Below are 14,960 nucleotides of genomic sequence, written 5' to 3' on the forward strand. Positions count from 1 at the left end.
ATAAACACAGTCCATGCTGATGGGCCTCCCTCTTCTGTATCTTGGTACTACCAAGTTCAGTTTAGAGAAGTAGGGTACATGCTTCGTCTCCTCCACATGCGAAAGAAACCACATTGGCTCCACAACGTCCTGTAAAGGAGAATAAGGACTTGCCAGCTTCTTTTTCTTTGAGAGCCAACATGAACTCGGAGACTTTTCCCATTATTTACTTTTATAGTCCAGGGTCTCACTCTGCTGCACAGGCTGACCTAGACTCCTGGGCTTCACAGCCTTCCAAGAAGCTGGGACCTAGATCACCCTCAATTGTGTTTTTTCTTTCGTATGGACTATGGATGAAGCCAGGGTCTCAGTAGGCCAGCACTCTCCCACCGAGTTGCACCAGTGTAGTGGACTCAACGCACATAACTCTAGGACTTGCTACTGCTGGCAATCACCTGTCCCACCTGATCTGTGCTACTACGGTGGGCCTTTCTGACACAACTGTCACTCTCCTAACGCAAATTCAGTGTGATTTGAAGTTTGACTCAAGTTCTGCCCTTCTCTTTTGGTCCTTAGAGACATTATCTCTTTCTTCTATAGTATCTAACAGGAAAAATAAAACAAAAACAATAAAAGTGCAAAAACTTGACTCCACAAAAACCAGCTTTACAAAATTGCCATCTAGTAATAAAATGCAGGAGAAAACAAGACCTGACAGTCACCCTGCTATGTGAACATATGCCCTTCAACAGTGTATGCACGCACATGCAGAGCAATGAACTTTGTAGTAATAAAGAGCAAACATACACACTTTTCCTTAGGAAAATGGATCCATGCTGTACTTTATATAGGACTAAAGATGATAGAACCCTGTACAAGAGGCTCCAGCCAGCATTATCTCTGCTTCCTTCACCTTGTCTCTACTGTCACCAAAGAACACAGGGTCACTACCCACACCCTCCATCCAGGTGCTGGCATAGTAATGATAAGCTTCCCTGTCACTGTCCTTTCCCAGCACCCACAGGATAGCTTTGGGTGCTGGTTCTAGGTAAACAGACAGTAGTTGTATGATTCTGGTAGGGCCTGACTAATCTCCACAGGAGCAATCAGAACCCACAGCTGAATGTTCTCCAGCAAAGATGTCTCAGGGACTCTGCAATATGCACGAATTTTCTTTAGCAGGAAGACAATGCCTGACTGTGCTGTGGCTATCGATGTATACTTTCTCTGGGAAGCATATGCTTTTCTAAAGCCATGCCTAACTTGGGATCTCTAGCTCAGCACATGATCTCAGCACATGAGTGCGCATCATCTCTACCAAACAAGCTAGACGCACACACCTGCACCCCCAGCAAATGAGATTCAAGGATACATACTTTGTCCACAAACCTGAACCAGCAGAAGGACCTGTTAGGGTGGGCACGTGGTTTGTGTGGACCTTGGTAATAGCCAGGAATTGCCCAGCACATGAAGACCAGGGATCAGAAAATGCTAGCTGCAGTAAAAGGTAAATATGGCCAACTATTAAACCAGGACACATCCTAGAAAACATAAATTAAAACCTACAATCCCAGCACCTGGGAGGCAGGGCAGAGGCAGAGGCAGAGGCAGAGGCAGAGGCAGAGGCAGAGGCAGAGGCAGAGGCAGAGGCAGAGGCAGAGGCAGAGGCAGAGGCAGAGGCAGAGGCAGAGGCAGAGGCAGAGGCAGAGGCAGAGGCAGAGGCAGGAGGCAGGGCAGAGGCAGAGGCAGAGGCAGGGCAGAGGCAGAGGCAGAGGCAGAGGCAGAGGCAGAGGCAGAGGCAGAGGCAGAGGCAGAGGCAGAGGCAGGGCAGAGGCAGAGGCAGAGGCAGAGGCAGAGGCAGAGGCAGAGGCAGAGGCAGAGGCAGAGGCAGGAGGATTACCTGGGATTCATCTAGGGCTACATAATAATATTCTCTCAAGAAACAAGCCAGAGTTGGTGGTACAAATCTGTAATTTGAGCACTTGGAACCTGAGACAAAAGATCAAGGTGAGTTCAAGGCTAGCCTGGACTACATGGTAATACCCTGTCTCAGAAACCAAAGTAAGCAGCTGGAGAGGTGGCTCAAAGGTTAAGAATAAAAGCAGTTGCTGCTCTCACAAAGGACACAGCAATTCCCAACACTCACATGGTGTTCAGAGCCATCCTTAACTTCAATACCATGGGATCTGATGCCTTCTTCTGAGCTCCTTGGGTACCTGGCATTTGAGTGGTACACACACCCACATGCAGGTATAACACTAATACACATAAAATAAAATACCAAACCCTAACACTGTCATAGCCAGTGTCCATCACAGCAGGGATGTCGGAGAAACCAAATCTCACTCAGTAGCCAACCAGATGCCAATGAGTGGTTGTGAACCATTTGGCAAGACACCATGTTATGGTCTTAAAGTCTTAAAACTGAGACAGCTGTCTTAGGAGGTTTCATAGCCATGTTCTACTTCTAGAATACCACTCAATTCCTCCTCCTTTTACAGGTACATGGTGTGGAGCTAAAATGTCACTCTGAGGCCCTGGTGATGACAGAAAGGCCCTTCCTCCCCATGTGGAGTTCTGGCCTTTTGCATTCTGCAGTTCCCACATTAGAGCTAGCTGGGCAGTGGCTAAAGAACAATTCTAGCCACTTAGGAGGAGATACAGCTGGAGATCAAAGGTTAACCTCTGGTTGTCATCCCTGCCACCCCAAAGCTTTTAAGCAGATGACCAATAAACATGATGTCTATCCCAAGGCTCAAGGGTCATACCTGATGTCACAGGGACCCAGCCCCCTGTCTTCCTTCCCGAGCAGAGCCCTATCGGATATGTGGAGGTTGTCTAAGCCAGCTTTCCAATCCACAGACACCAGTCCCTAGCACTCACCTGGCCTCAGGGTCCGCGACGCTGGTCCTACCATGCCGTCATGGCCACAGCTCTGTCAAAAGGCAACTTATGTGGATGTGCTGGCTCAATGTGCTGGCCAACCTAAACCAAAAGAAAGAAAAACACTGAATTCCATACGATGGTTGGGAATCCAGAAATTTCAAACTTCTCCAGGGCTGGGGTATAGCTCAGTGGTAGAGCCTGCCAAGTGTGAGCAAGACCTGGCTCTGTCTCCAGCACCCACAGTAGAAAATGCCTCCAGCCATAGGAAATGAAATCTGCCATTGCTGCCCTCCACAGCAGGAGCCCAGACAAGCAAATCCATTTCTAAGGCCTAGTGGACATGGGGTAACCTGTGAACAACACCCCAGACCTATCTTCAAAGCTCTCAACAATAGCATGACAATAACACTGAGTAATAGGCCAAATCCAGATAGTTTTCATTTATCACCCAGAACACACAGTAAATGCTTGAAGGGCTGTCCTCACAGCAAGCCAAGAGTAACAAAATGGTTAAGAGCAAACTGACAGTTACTGATCAATGTGGAGATGGCCTCTGGGTAGACCCCATTTTATAAAATAGACACCTAATACTCAGGAAACCTGCCTAGTACCCAGACCAGTGGGGTCCCCGCTCTGAACCACCACCAGTGTAGAAGTACAGGGTTAGAGCTTCCAGGGACTAAGCCACTACCTAAAGACTATACATGGACTGACCCTGGACTCTGACCTCATAGGTAGCAATGAATATCCTAGTAAGAGCACCAGTGGAAGGGGAAGCCCTGGGTCCTGCTAAGACTGAACCCCAGTGAACTAGACTGTTGGGGGGGGGCAGCAATGGGGGAGGTGGGGAGGAACACCCATAAGGAAGGGAGGGGGAGGGGATGTTTGCCAGAAACCGGAAAGGAATAACACTCGAAATGTATATAAGAAATACTCAAGTTAATAAAAAAAAAATAAATAAATAAAAAATAAAAAAAAAAAGAAGTACAGGGTTGTCAATGAGAATGAGGAGGGCATAAGTGCCCAGGGAAGAAGAGACTTATGCTAGATAGGTGAGACATATGGCTAAAGAAGTCCAAGGTCATGGGCAAAGTGGCTCCAAAAACAGGCCCCAGTCTGTGGTGTCAGGTTGGGTTCCACTTTCAGAATTTTATGCACATGGCTTGCCTAGTGTCAATACCACCTCTATTCTCTTTCTTTGTGTCCATACAACTGCCAGGAAAACGTACTAATAAGAAACCAGCTTTGTTGTTTTTAAAGGAATGGCTCAACAGCTAAAAGCACTGGCTACTCTTGTAGAGAACCCAGGTTTGGTTCCTAGCACCCATATGGCACACATACATGTAAGTAAGACACACTCATAATACACTTTTACAAAGAAACCTTTTCCGTTTAGTTTTCAGTTTATAATACAAGCTCTCAGCACATAACTCTGGCTGATCTAGAGCTCAGAGGTCTGCTTGTCTCTGCTTCCCAAGTGCTGAAATTAAAAGCATGCACCACCATGCCCACCAAGAAATCTTTCATTTTAAACTCAGTTCAGAAATTTGTGACTCATGGGTGTAAGAAATATTCTCACAGAAAAATTTGCCTAGTAAAGCCAGAAGTAAATGCCAGAGAGACTTTTGGGTATCAAAGAGCACATGGCCCCTCCCATGTAAAAGCCCTTGCTGCAGACACTACCAGGGCCTTCCAGCTCAATGCAGACTGGGAAATCCAACAAATGCTGTTAACCCTCACTTGCCTGACCCACCAAGTTCAAGCTTCTCAGACAGAGGCAGGAAACCCTAGTATAGGTACCCAAACACCTGTCTCTCTTCAGGATCAAGGCCAGCACAAACAGACCCCACCCTGTGATGATTTCAACTTTACTGTATGTAGAACAAAAGCAACAATTTCTGCAGAAGCCACCTTTCAGTTCTAAGTTTCAACCTGTTCCCAGGCTAGCAATATGCAGCCTGATCATGTCTCCCAGTTGGTGGCCAATGCCCACACCTCCAGCTGACAGTCCCACACCCAGCAAAGAAAGCAGTAAAATTGCATAGAGAGGTCAGAGGACAACTTTCAAAAGCTGCTTCTTCCCTTCCACCATGTAGGTTTTAAGTATTAAATTCAGGTTGAGTGGTCCGGTGGTGGTAAACCTCACTGGCTAAGTTACTTTGTCAACCCTTGCGTGTTTTCAATTTGTGATGCTCTGATTTAGCAAGACCCTGGCCCCAGTCAATCACAGGCCATTAGTGCAAAAAGTCAGCTGTGTTTCCACAGAGGTACATCAGTCAGAACTGAAAACTACAACAGAATCTGTTTACAACAGCATAAAAACATGATGCACAAGGGGGGAAAAACCTACAGTCATGTTAAAGTCCTGGTACTCGCCTCAGACTGAGACAAGAAGATGATTTGACTCTAGAACAAGACAGAGATTTTTGTCTCAAAACAAACAAACAAAAGAAAACACCAAAAACCACAGAGCTAAAGCTTTCCTGGCCTGATTCCATCTCCAACATCACAAAAGTAAACAAAACAAATGGAAAGAAATCCCTTATTCATGGTTAGGAGGTACAAATTCTCTTCCCAACTGACCAAATACAATGCATCTGCCATTTAGAAACCCTGAGCAGAGGCTGGGCACACAATTGTGGCATAAGTGCTCACCATACAAGCCTGAGGACTCACAGCCTATAAAAGAAGCTGAGTGTGGTGGCATACTCTTCTACTCTCAGAGTGAGAAATAGGAAGATCACCTAATTTCAGGGTTAACCTAAACCTCTCTGCATATCCCTGAGCTAGCCTTAAACCTATTGCTATCTTCATGTCTCTGTCTGTTGGGATCAGAAGTATACATTCCTCCCTAACTCAGTTCTGCTAGTTCTGATATTAAATATGTCTGGAATTTCAGCCACTTCTGTCCTTTTTGCTAGGGTGAGGGATGTTTCTGAACTGGGTTCCTTATTTCAAGAAGCCTCTGGACAAGCAAAATAGCTCAATAGGTAAAGGCACTTAACCAAGCCGGAGAACCTGAGCTCAATCCCCAAGAGTCACATGGTAAATAGGAAAACCAACTCTCACAAGTTGGCCCGCCCATGTGTACAAGCACAAGCGCGCGCGCGTACACACACACACACACACACACACACTCACTCACTCACAAACCACGTACTTTCTTAATCCATCGATCAATGTATTAGCAGTTGACTGGACTCAAAGCATCAGTATCTACACACCCCAGAGGCCAGCCAGCCCAGTGCCCATGCACCCAAATGAAACTCATTTTGGCCCTCTGTTCCAGCCTTATACACCAAAAATCCACCCACAGTAGACGATTCACATCTGAAACAAAACCTTTCCAAAGATGGAATCTCAAATCCAGGTCATCACGAGGGATGCCTGCACCTATATGTGTCCTATAGTCACAGCTATACAGGAGACTGAGGCAAGATTGTCTGAGCCAACAGCTTGGACAGTAAACAATAGACTAGCTTCAAATAATGAAAATAAACACCAAGTCTCCACTCTTAAAAAACTGAGAAAGGCCTAGTTCAGATCCTCTTAGCCCCATAACATAACATTGGAGTCTTATAATAAACCAGCCAGATTATAACAGTAAATCTTCAACTCCAAAACCCACACAAAACCCACAAAACTCAATTGATATAAATACAAGCTACACACCTAGATTGGGCAAATGTATCCTACATTACTTACTCCATGACCCTACTATGCAATCCCTAGCTACTTGTGGTTTCTCCAGACCACCTGGGTCAGCTCCATCTTCTTCCCTCCTTCGTCCTGCTCTCTCCCGTCTCCACCTCTCTCCCCTTTCTCGCCTTTCCTTCCACTGCCCAATCACAGGTTCTAGCCTTATCTACCAATTAAGATTTCACCTGAGTATGGGCACTCTTGAAGGAGCAAAACATACAAACAATAATCCACAATAAACTACCAGGCCACTGTGACACTTAAAAATCTAAGAAATGGGGCTGGAGAGATGGCTCAGTGGTTAAGAGCACTGACTGCTCTTTCAGAGGTGCTGAGTTCAATTCCCAGCAACCACATGGTGGCTCGCAACCATCTGTAATGGGATCCGATGCCCTCTTCTAGTGTGTGTCTGAAGACAGCTACGGTGTACTCATAATAAATAAAAATAAATAAATAAATCTTTAAAAAAAAAAATCTAAGAAATGTTTAATCCACACAGCCTCCCCACATTCCAGAAGCCACTATCTTGGAGAAGTGCTTGAACTTATTATTCTGTTGCCTCTTGTACCTGCTAGTGGTCCCCAGCCCAGTCTGTTCCAGAGTTCCCCAGAAAGGCACTCTCAGCACACCCCTACCCAAAATAGCTCCAGAATCTGTGGACCTTCCCACCAAGCAATAAGGCACAGGCTGTGTGATCAGTCTCTGCCTGGCCTCAAGTCAGAAACCTAAAACGTGTAACATAAGCTAGTGCTGTAAGTTTGTACTTGAGTAATAGGACTGGGATGGAGGAATCAGTCTGGGGAGCCCAGTGCAGCAGCCCCTCCAATCAGTCAATGTGAATCTCACGAGAAATGAGTAGAGACCTAGCAGAACCCACTTAGCATTCCCACAACAAGGAGCATTTCTTGAAACTAAAGTAATCATGTGATCACCACTGCACCTCACTAACTGGGTTCGGAAAGCTTTGCTGTTTTTATGCCAAACTCATACATTTAAAACAATATCAAGTAACCCTTAAGTGCACAATTACCAGCTCATGGGAGACTCTTTACCTCCCCTGATAAGTCATTATGTTTTAGCTTTGACCCTGCACCTGGGTCCTCCACTCACACATATACCCTTCTCCTATAACCCACCCTGACCTTGTGTCCTAATTGGAGAGAAACCACACTTTGACAGGAAGACAGGCATGGGAGTCTCAGTCATGCATTTCACGGTCATGAAATCAAGCCTTGGCACTGTGGCTGCGCCATCTTTTGTTGTCATTTGATCCTCTGGGGCAAGGCCTTGAGGATGCTCCTTTTAACACCAGGATGAAGGCAAAAGCAAGACCCCACTAGGTTACTCATGGCCAACACAGGAGACAACACAGGTGTCTGAAGGCACTAGCATTTGACAGGAAGGGCTGGCTATACTACACTCTTGCGCCTGGACATGCATGATTGTACTCCTCTACTCTTTGCCTGTCCTCACTGACATCTCTGCAATCTGCACTCAAACATTTGCCACCTTGGCCCCTGTGTCCTCCTGACAGACCCAAGAGCCCAGCCCTTCTTGTTGCTCCTGTCTCTGACTCTCCTAAACCCAGAGTGCACCTGCCTTGCACAAACCAAGCATCTACTTCACAAAGCTCACCTGGACCCTCTCTATGAGTAGAACTCACAACACGAGAAGGCAGATACTAGTAGAGCACCAAAGGAGGCACCATAGTGCTGGCAGGTTGAAAAGGATTAGGTCAAACCAAAGACTCAAGTCTGGTTTTTTTGGGGAGACAGACAGACAGAGACAGAGACAGAGACAGAGATAGAGACAGACAGATAGACCTCAAAGATCAGCCTGCCATGACCTCTCAAGTGCTATGATTAAAATATGTGCCACCATACCCAGCAACACAAAATCATAATTCTTTTCTTATTTTGCTTTTCAAGACATGATGTCTCTGTGTAGCCCTGGCTGTCCAGGAACTCTCTAGGCTGGTCTCAAACTCACAGAGATCTGCCTGCCTCTGGAGTGCTGGGATTAAAGCCACCACCTGGCTGAGGCTTCATAATTCTTTTTTTTTTCCCCCCCCCAGAGCTGGGGACCGAACCCATGGCCTTGCGCTCGCTAGGCAAGCGCTCTACTGCTGAGCTAAATCCCCAACCCGGCTTCATAATTCTTAATGTAGCCCGGGTGGCCTAGAACTCAGAGTTCCAGTTCCTCCCAGGTGCTAGTTAGTACTATGCACACTACGTATGTGCTTTATCGCTAAGTTCTGTTCCAGCTCACATTCAGTTTCCAACTTGGGGATCGGCACCCTATTGCCTGCTACCTATATTCAAACAAAGTTTTCCAGGGACACAGCCACAACCAATGCTCCCTCCCTCTTTGTTTGTGTCTGTCTATACAATGACAGAGTTGAGCAGTGGTGATACATGACAGAGTACAACCAAAAGCACTATCTCAAATGGTAATAAGGAACCTCACCTCTAAGGGCTAGCAAGGAGCAGTTTGGAGCTGTTCAGCAGAGGGACCCCAGCCACAACAGCACAGGGCATAGCTTGGGCTTCAGCTCTAGGTCACCCCCAGGGAACCTGAGCAGTGCCTGCTCTCCCTAGGGCAAAAAGCCTTGTTAACCATGTCCCCTGTGAGCAGGGACATGGCAGACTAAGCAGACTAGAGACTTAGAGAAACAGTCCCAGGAAAGCAAAGGAGCCAGTGGGGAAACTGGCCATACAGCCCATCCCCGTGGCAACTGAAGCTAGCACTAGGGGATAAGAATGGTACAGAGTCCTGTCCACCATCTCAAGTCCTAGCACCCACAATCCCTGGCACACCTTGTCCTTCCCTTACCTATATGGTAACAAAGGCCTTGATGGAGGATAAATCATCTCCTCACAATGAGCTATCCCTAACATCCCTGAAGACGGACGGATGGATGGACATGACACCGCACACCACACGCACGCACACATCTTGACTAGTAAGCGTGTCTCTCTCCCTTCCTTGCTCCTCACACCTGCCCACCTGTCTGCCCAGGTCCCTGTCATGCAAAGAAGCCCATTCCTTCCCTTTTCCCACTTCTAGTGCGAGTCCCTGTCACTTAAGCAAGCACTCCCCAACCAGCACACTCAGCCAAATTAAATAGATTAGGATGTGGCAATAGCTGGGACCATGTCCTGTCCCCCCTACACTGTTGTCAGCACCCACAAACAATGTTTCCATCACAAACTTAGGGCAAACCAGTCATAAATACAAACTCCGTCCTTCCTCAGAATCTAAGGCTAGAGGGCAGCCATGTGGGCCCCAGCCCCCATCATGAGTTCAGGCCTCCCAGAGAGCAGCTGTTGCTTCAGCCTCTCTCACAGCTAAAGGTCCCAGAGGCCCAACTTTGAGTCTAGAAAAGCCTGCTCCCTCTGACTGCTGGGAACTCACTGCTGTCTTGGTACTAGTGGCTGGCATAATGTACATGCACCCTTTTTCCTTTTTTTTTTTTCCGCTGCGATGCTAGAAATGGAGCTTAGAGCCTCTGCTGTGCAAAGCAGGCAAGAGGTCCCTACTGAGCCCCTAGCCAGCACCCCTCCCTTCTTTCTTACTGCAGAGGTTCAGTGTCCTGCCTAACTTCTCACAGACCAGAGAGCAGGAACTTTCACCACACTCTCCTTCCCTACTGGCCAGTCTAAAGGTTCCAAAATGCTTCTGGTCAGCTGTGGCTCTCAGTGGCCCTCAGTCCTCCTGAAGCCCCCTCAGTACTGTGCTATGGACCAACTGACAGCCTCTCTTCAGGTAGGACCTCCACGGGAAACAACTACTCTTACTTTAGCTATTGTAATTTAAAGCCATTCCTCAAAATGTCTCAGCTCCTGTGTGGATGTGGACGTTCCTCCAATGTCCAAGCAACTGATGGGAACTGCACACACCTGCATATTGAAATGTACCGAGGCCAAGGTCTGTAGGCCTCAGCAAGGTCTGAGGTGCTCGGCACTGAGATGCTCAGTGTGTGAAAAGCTTGTCAGACACCTGAAGGAAGTGTGACAAGAAAAAAGGAAATGGTTTCTTTGCTGGGAAGCTGGGACTGCTCCCCTGTGATAACTCCTTTCTCCAACCCCTTTCCTGGTGTGAGTTCTTAAAGTCCTTAGGACCTCCAAAGTGCCCATGTGCTGGCTAGTGATAAGTCAGCTGCCCACTCAGTTGCCCATTCAATCCCCGGGTCGGAAAGCAAAGAAGAGGGGCTGGAGGCTAGTGGGTCCCAGCACCACAAGTACCATAACTGAGCCTCTATCGTTAAGGCCTAGCACTCTGGAAGCTTCCAGACAACAGGACACAGGAAGTTCCTGGAGAGTGGTTGCCTGGTGAGCCCTGAAGCTCCTTCTCAACATTGCAACACCCATACTGAAGAGGAACATGTCTTCCTGAGTTCTACAAGCTGCTAGAGGAGGAACCTAAGAACTTAGACTGATAAACAGTCATCAGAAACAGTCATCAGAAACTCAGGAGAGCCCCACTGGGCAACAAAGAGGGGAGCAGCCTTGAGAATAATAAACCTTGGCCCTGTGGGAGCAAACACGGGCTCCAGGGAGCTGTTGTGAGCAGAGAGCTGAATTACAGGATGTCCTGCTGGTGTGTGCTGCTCAAGGGCCACATGTTGAGGTCACTAAGGACTCAGCCTGAAATGTGGAGACAGTTTTTCCTAGCTGCCCTCTGTGAGAACACATCAGTTTGTAACATACTTCCAACTACCCGACACACTGACAAATAGCAATGGAAAAAATGATGAATACCTGTGACCCCCCCTAAGCAGGGCAGTTGGAAGACCTAAGACTCTCCCCAATATTTCCTGGTGTTTTCAGGGGCTTGAGGAGGGTCACCCCACCAAGCTGGAGGAAGCGTATCTAGGTTCTGCTCCTACGGGAGCTAAAGGAACACCAAGGAATTTCTGTGCTCCAATATTCTACACACAAGATGATGTCACAATGAACTTTCTAGAGTGACATGCACTTCTCTAAATCCCCTAGCAGTTGACACAAGTCAGGCCTGCAATGTTTATGCCTTAGTCTCTTTCTAAACTATCCCTGGCAGACAGATCCATGTTCTCATAGTTACAGATTATTTTTGAGGTCATATTTTTTTGTATAGTAAATGTACACAAGGTAAAATTCTTAACTTCCCCACGTCAGAGACTTACTATAGTCCAAATTGGCCTCAAACCCACAGTATGGAGATTACTCTGCTTCACCTGGTAACCAACCCAGGCTTATTGTGACCATTCTTAAATGTGTGGTTTTGCATTATTAAAAATGTTTACATGAGGGCCAGGCGGTGGTGGTGCAACCCTTTAATCCCAGCACTGGGGAGGCAGAGGCTGTGAGAAAGCTCAGTTTGAGTAGAGCCTGGTCTACAGAATGAATCCAGGACTACACAGAAAGACCCTGTCTTGAATGCCCATCCAAAAGAAGTTTACATGGGCCAGTTAGATGGCTCAGCAGACAAAGGCTGCCAAGCTTGACAACTGAGTTCAACCTCTACAAAACACAACTCCTGAAAGATGTCCTCTAAACTCCTCCCATGCCCACACATTCAATGAAGTATGAAAAGTAAAAATATGGGCTGGAGAGATGGCTCAATGGTTAAGAGCACTCACTGCCTATTCTTCCAGAAGACCTGGGTTCAATTCCAGCAACCACATGGTGGCTAACAGACATCTGTAGTGCCATCTCTGATGCCCTCTTATGGTGTGTCTGAAGACAGCTAATGTATTTTTATATAAATCTTTATAAATAAATCTTTTTATTTTTAAAGCAAAACTATGACCATAGTTTACAGAACTTGTGAAAGTGAACCTCCCCACCTACTGCTTGTCCCTGGCACCTATCACTGCTTTCTACCTGCAAGGACATTATTTCAGGGAGGGGGGGAGGAACACACAGCTTGTGCCCTTGGTGTCTGAGCCATGTTACAGGATTTCAAGGTTGAGCTACTTGTGTCATTGAACCCTCCAGGACCATGCATGCACAGGGACGTCACAGTGCAAAGCAGGGCCTAGGACCTGTTTCCTATCAGATCATAGCCCAGACAAGCTCCAGCATCAACCAGTACTTGCAACTTCCCAAATGCATGGCAGAAAAGGGCCCAGGAAAGCCTGTGGCTGGTGTTCTAAGAGCATTGCCCAAGCACCCTGGACTTGGCCTTCCTAGATAGCCCTGGCCTACCACAGCATTCCAATTCCCTTGGAGCACACCTGTTGCAACTTCACCTTACAGTACAAGCAAGAGAAGTCCAGGATACCAGCAAGGAGAATAGAGAGTACTACTTCATCTTGGCCACACTCTTCCCTTAAATGGAAACCTGAGCACCCCAAATCTCCTAGAAGCCTGTGTACAAAATGCCACACTAGACAGAGGGCCAGCTCCCAGCACATCAACTCCATGTAAGGGGAACAAAACAAACAGATCCCCCATCAATTAATACCAGGAGAGGGAAAATAGGAGCATCACAATGCCCATCTCCATCCTGGAATCCTGAGCGCCAAGGCAGCCTATCCCATAGGCAGAGTCTAGCATGGAGAGTGTGTGGAAAACTCAACAGAGGCCATTCAAGAGTCCCCTGCCTGCACTATGTTCTGGTTGTGATTGTCCTTTCAGGTAGGAAAGGCTCAGAGCAAAGGCCAGGCACGGTGATGCTACCTACCAATGCAGTACTCAAAAGACTTCCACAGCCTGAACTAGAGTAAAATCCTGTCTTAAAATTTTCCTATTTTATGGGTATTTTGCCTCCCTATATGCCATGTGTGTGCCTGATCGATGAAATTAAGAGGGTTTTTGAGACAATATGAGGACACTATAATCAATTCCAGGTATCCTGCCAAAACCAGCCAAGGCTCTTATAGTTACCGAACCATCTGTCCGGGCCCTATCTCAAATTAAAAATAAAGCCAAGTGCAGTGGTGCATTCCAGGGAAGCTGAGACACGATGACGACTTCGAGTTCAAGGCCAGTCAGGATTACACAAGCCTCTCCAGAAAAAAAAAAAAGGAGGAAGGAAGAGAAGGAAGGAAGAGAAGGAAGGAAGGAAGGAAGGAAGGAAGGAAGGAAGGAAGGAAGGAAGGCAGGCAGGCAGGCAGGCAGGCAGGCAGGCAGGCACAAGCTATCTGAGTGTGGTGGCGTGGGCCTTTAAATAATAGTACAAGAGGCAGAGGCAGGTGGATCTCTTTGAGTTCAAGCCAGAGATGCACAGTGAGAAGCTGAGAGACAGAGAAGGGAGGGCTTACAATGAATGGCTTAACCAGTGAACAGTCAGTCAACAATTCAACCAGAACCAATGAGGTGCTGCTGGTTAAGGAGACTGGAGGCTCCTTGAGGCTCACTAGCCAGCACTCAGCCAAGTCAGGAGGGCTCAGCAAGCAAACCTGTCTCAAAGCAAAAGGCCAGGCCCACAGGACGGCTCCTAGCAAAGACACTAGACAAGGCCCACAAGATGGCTCCTGGCAAAGGCATTAGACAAGGCCCACAGGACGGCTCCTAGGCAAAGGCACTAGACAAGGCCCACAGGACAGCTCCTGGGCAAAGGCACTAGACAAGGCCCACAGGACGGCTCCTAGGCAAAGGCACTAGACAAGGCCCACAGGACGGCTCCTAGGCAAAGGCACTAGACAAGGCCCACAGGACGGCTCCTAGGCAAAGGCACTAGACAAGGCCCACAGGACGGCTCCTAGGCAAAGGCATTAGCCACATCTGCTGCCTGCACGGTGGAGGGAGAACCAACTTCTGCAAGTTGTCCTGACCCTTCACATATGTAAATGTGGCAATGCACACATTTATTAGTTTAAAGACTCTTTTTTTAAAGACAAGGTCTCACTATGTAGCTCTGGCTGTCCCAGAATTCAGAGATCCTCCTGCCTCTGCCTTATGAATGCTGAGATTAAAGGCATGTGCCACCATACCCAGCCAGAGATGTCAAGATGAGGCAGAATCTTAAAAGACTCATGTCCCTAGCCTTCATGTGTATGTGCAAACTGCTTCACACATCAACCCGAAGCTTTATTTAAAAGTACATCTATTTACTCATTTACTTTTAAGGCAGGGTGGTTGAATGAATGGCCTGAAACTCAGTAGTGATAGATGAGACTGGCATCAAACACACAAATATCCATCTGTCTCTTTTTCCCTATGCACATCTATTTTATTTTAATTTTATGTGTATGGCTGTTTTGCCTGTATATCAGTGTGCCACATGTGTTTCTGGTGCTCACAGATGTCAAAGAGGGCATCGATCTCATGGAAGTAGAGTTACAGATGGTTGTGAGACACCATGTAGGTGTTGGAAACCAAACCCAGTAAGAGTAGTCAGTGCCCTTAACCATTAAGCCACATCTCCAGCTGTCTGGGATCCTCTTCATTATATTTCTGTGTGGGAACATG

At 47.2% G+C, this 14,960-nt stretch overlaps 1 protein-coding gene across 10 annotated transcripts in view; it reads right to left on the minus strand.

The window, feature by feature from the left end:
- Gatad2a (GATA zinc finger domain containing 2A) overlaps positions 1-14,960 on the minus strand; it is an 89,298-nt gene that overhangs the window by 42,102 nt on the left and 32,236 nt on the right. For 2 of the 10 annotated variants that reach the window (XM_032918524.1, XM_032918523.1), the window contains exon 1: positions 1,356-1,457. The exons of 2 other annotated variants lie outside the window; for them this stretch is intronic. The gene's annotated coding sequence lies outside the window, so the exon portion shown is untranslated. Of the gene's footprint in view, positions 1-1,355; positions 1,461-2,862; positions 2,969-14,960 lie in introns of those variants that run through there. 6 more of the 10 variants (XM_032918528.1, XM_032918526.1, XM_032918527.1 and 3 more) reach the window with 6 other exon arrangements.

Source organism: Rattus rattus, chromosome 13 (assembly GCF_011064425.1).
Source record: "Rattus rattus isolate New Zealand chromosome 13, Rrattus_CSIRO_v1, whole genome shotgun sequence".
Taxonomy (NCBI): Eukaryota; Metazoa; Chordata; class Mammalia; order Rodentia; family Muridae; genus Rattus; species Rattus rattus.